The following is a 4,520-nucleotide window of genomic DNA, read 5'->3' as shown; positions in this document are numbered from 1 at the left end:
TTTCATTTTGCCCCCATTTTTAACGCTGGAGCGGCCACCTCACGCAAAGGGCGCTGCCTGTGCGCGCGTTAGTTAGCATTGGTAGAAGGCGCCAACGCGCACACACGTAGTATATCGTCGTAGGAGCTGTTTGAAAAAATTGTAGGCCTTGGTGACTTATATTTCGGCTTAAATGAAGCCTTTAGTACTTATTGGTTATAATATGATTTGTTTTAGCTTTGTAGCATTTTTTTTGCTTTCTAAGATAATTTTGCTTAGTACTATTCTAAAGTCTCATATTATTGCTTGCAGACGTTTGTAGTAGTACTACACAAAATTAATTTAGTAGCGCTTATCAAATTTAAATGCACTTTATATCTAATACTAATAACCTTAAAGTATTGTATCATATTTGCGTTAGATGAAGATGCACAATTTATTATTAATATTAAATATTTAAAATATGAATATAGTGGCTTCCACCGCACATAACCATGTACACTTCTCCGCCACTAAAAAAAAGAACGGTTTCTTGGTATTAGCGCGTATTTTGCACCCCTAAGAGGATGTGCGCCCTCTCGAACACGATACGTAACATACATGCAGTGCAGTGGGAGCAGTGTTTGTGATTGAATTAGCGTAGAGGCACGTGAATAAACAAGAACACGAAACACGGAGGAACACCGAGTCAGATCATGTACATAACGCGATAGAAGGAACAGCTTGAAATACGGAAAGTCACGGACGAAATAAGAATAGGCCACGAAATTTCATACGAAGCACGAACCAGGGAAAAGCCTGAAAAACACGGAGCCGCAGGATCAGATGACAGCGGGTGAGAGCTGAAATAATGAAACGCCTACACGCTGAAAAAGCACGGACCAAGAGAGAGCACGTTCACAGTCACGGTAGACCACGCAGCTGTGCGAGTGCACGGAAAGGAGTTCTCCCACCACAGGTTACCCCGAAGCACGGTCGACGGCCAAACACAAATTCACGGGAGAGCATAAGCGGGAAATCACTGAACATTGGAGTACGATACGAGGACAGCCCACCGACCCACGGCACACGATACTACGGTAGCTAACGATAGCCTGGACGACTGATCAACGTCAACACCACGCCATAAACGACAGCATAGACGTTGGATTAACCACTAAACCGTGGGAGAACACGCAGCCACGCGAAATCACCGAACCACGGAGCCGGGTACCAGTGTAGAGCCTGAGGTCACCTAGCATCGAGGGACAATAGTGCATTACGACATGATTGCACGGACGACGTGCCAGCCACGAAGTCACAGGGAAACGATTCGGGATACCACGGTTGCACACCGCGGAGCACGATACCATTGTAGAACACGATACGCGGGCAAAGCAGATGCACTACGCGAGCACATTACCGTAGACATCATTGCCATACCGCGATTGCACGATAGCATGGTAACGCGGTCGATGGAACGGGCGACGGAACCACACGACTGCATGGAGGCACCAAACCACGGAATAGCACCCTAGACCGAAGACCATCAAGCCACGGAACACCATACCAGTGTAGAACCTGAGCTTACCGAGCCACGAAGGACAGTAGTACATGAGAACACGATTGCACGGACGGTGGACCAGCCACGAAATAAACGAGGGGGCTCTTAGGGGGACCACGATTCCACATTGTGGAGTACGATGCCATTGCAAAACACAATAGCACGGGCAACGCAGGTGCACTACGCGAGCACAATACCATAGACAGCATTACCACACCGCGATTGCACGATAGCGTGATACCGCGGTCGATGGAACCTCACCAGGAGAGCACGATACACGGGTGATGGAATAATACGACTGCGTGAATGCGCCAAACCACGGAATAGCACTCTTCGGCCAGAGTACCAGCGATGGGAGGCCAACGGCCACGAAAGAGGCAAATAGTTAAGTACACGAAGCCAAGATCTACTGGGGTGAACGACGCTAACAAAGTACGCGACACCAAGAAGCATCTAAATCTGCGGCCACCGCATCTCCAACAAACCATGCCACTCCGCCGCGTAGCGGCGGCGAACGGCTAGTCTTACCCCCCTAGTGGAGTGTGTTGTCCGTCTGTAACGTCCGTAACGGGCTAGGGTTAATAATCCTCACGCTAATACGCGCGTTCTACTGGCTGCCGAGCGCAGCGAAGGCGGCCTCGATTGGCTAAAATCGCTATATGTGGTGTACACATTGTATGTGGGCTACATATCGTACTTAAATGCAAACGTTCAAATTTCATTTTGCCCCCATTTTTAACGCTGGAGCGCCACCTCACGCAAAGGGCGCTGCCTGTGCGCGCGTTAGTTAGCATTGGTAGAAGGCGCCAACGCGCACACACGTAGTATATCGTCGTAGGAGCTGTTTGAAAAAATTGTAGGCCTTGGTGACTTATATTTCGGCTTAAATGAAGCCTTTAGTACTTATTGGTTATAATATGATTTGTTTTAGCTTTCTAGCATTTTTTTTGCTTTCTAAGATAATTTTGCTTAGTACTATTCTAAAGTCTCATATTATTGCTTGCATACGTTTGTAGTAGTACTACACAAAATTAATTTAGTAGCGCTTATCAAATTTAAATGCACTTTATATCTAATACTAATAACCTTAAAGTATTGTATCATATTTGCGTTAGATGAAGATGCACAATTTATTATTAAAATTAAATATTTAAAATATAAAAATAGTGGCTTCCACCGCACATAACCATGTACACTTCTCCGCCACTAAACAAAAGAACGTTTTCTTTGTATTAGCGCGTATTTTGCACCCCTAAGAGCATGTGCGCACTCTCGAACACGATACGTAACATACATGCAGTGCAGTGGGAGCAGTGTTTGTGATTGAATTAGCGTAGAGGCACGTGATTAAACAAGAACACGAAACACGGAGGAACACCGAGCCAGATCATGTACATAACGCGATAGAAGGAACAGCTTGAAATACGGAAAGTCACGGACGAAATAAGAATAGGCCACGAAATTTCATACGAAGCACGAACCAGGGAAGAGCCTCAAAAACACGGAGCCGCACGATCAGATGACAGCGGGTGAGAGCTGAAATAATGAAACGCCTACACGCTGAAAAAGCACGGACCAAGGGAGAGCACGTTCACAGTCACGGTAGACCACGCAGCTGTGCGAGTGCACGGAAAGGAGTTCTCCCACCACAGGTTACCCCGAAGCACGGTCGACGGCCAAACACAAATTCACGGGAGAGCATAAGCGGGAAATCACTGAACATTGGAGTACGATACGAGGACAGCCCACCGACCCACGGCACACGATACTACGGTAGCTAACGATAGCCTGGACGACCGATCAACGTCAACACCACGCCATAAACGACAGCATAGACGTTGGATTAACCACTAAACCGTGGGAGAACACGCAGCCACGCGAAATCACCGAACCACGGAGCCGGGTACCAGTGTAGAGTCTGAGGTCACCTAGCATCGAGGGACAATAGTGCATTACAACATGATTGCACGGACGACGTGCCAGCCACGAAGTCACAGGGAAACGATTCGGGATACCACGGTTGCACACCGCGGAGCACGATACCATTGTAGAACACGATACGCGGGCAAAGCAGATGCACTACGCGAGCACATTACCGTAGACATCATTGCCATACCGCGATTGCACGATAGCATGGTAACGCGGTCGATGGAACGGGCGACGGAACCACACGACTGCATGGAGGCACCAAACCACGGAATAGCACCCTAGACCGAAGACCATCAAGCCACGGAACACCATACCAGTGTAGAACCTGAGCTTACCGAGCCACGAAGGACAGTAGTACATGAGAACACGATTGCACGGACGGTGGACCAGCCACGAAATAAACGAGGGGGCTCTTAGGGGGACCACGATTCCACATTGTGGAGTACGATGCCATTGCAAAACACAATAGCACGGGCAACGCAGGTGCACTACGCGAGCACAATACCATAGACAGCATTACCACACCGCGATTGCACGATAGCGTGATACCGCGGTCGATGGAACCTCATTAGGAGAGCACGATACACGGGTGATGGAATAATACGACTGCGTGAATGCGCCAAACCACGGAATAGCACTCTTCGGCCAGAGTACCAGCGATGAGAGGCCAACGGCTACGAAAGAGGCAAATAGTTAAGTACACGAAGCCAAGATCTACTGGGGTGAACGACGCTAACAAAGTACGCGACACCAAGAAGCATCTAAATCTGCGGCCACCGCATCTCCAACAAACCATGCCACTCCGCCGCGTAGCGGCGGCGAACGGCTAGTTGCGTCTTATAAATTTGATGGTAGAGGTCCATCCGGACCACTACGAATGGCAATCCGCCCAATAGCTATTATAAAGGCTTAGGCTTCCCGCAGATCCATTTTTGCAACTGTTTATTTTAGCTTTGTTGTCAAATCTGTCTAGAACACTCTCCAACTCGATGAATAATGGTCTAGTGACTGCCGGCGACGAAAATTTGTTAACACGCGAAAGTATTGCTCAGTGGCCAAATTGCACAAT

This window comes from Phytophthora infestans, genomic scaffold (assembly GCF_000142945.1).
Source record: "Phytophthora infestans T30-4 supercont1.43 genomic scaffold, whole genome shotgun sequence".
NCBI lineage: Eukaryota > Oomycota > Peronosporomycetes > Peronosporales > Peronosporaceae > Phytophthora > Phytophthora infestans.
Note: the sequence above shows the minus strand (reverse complement) of the source record.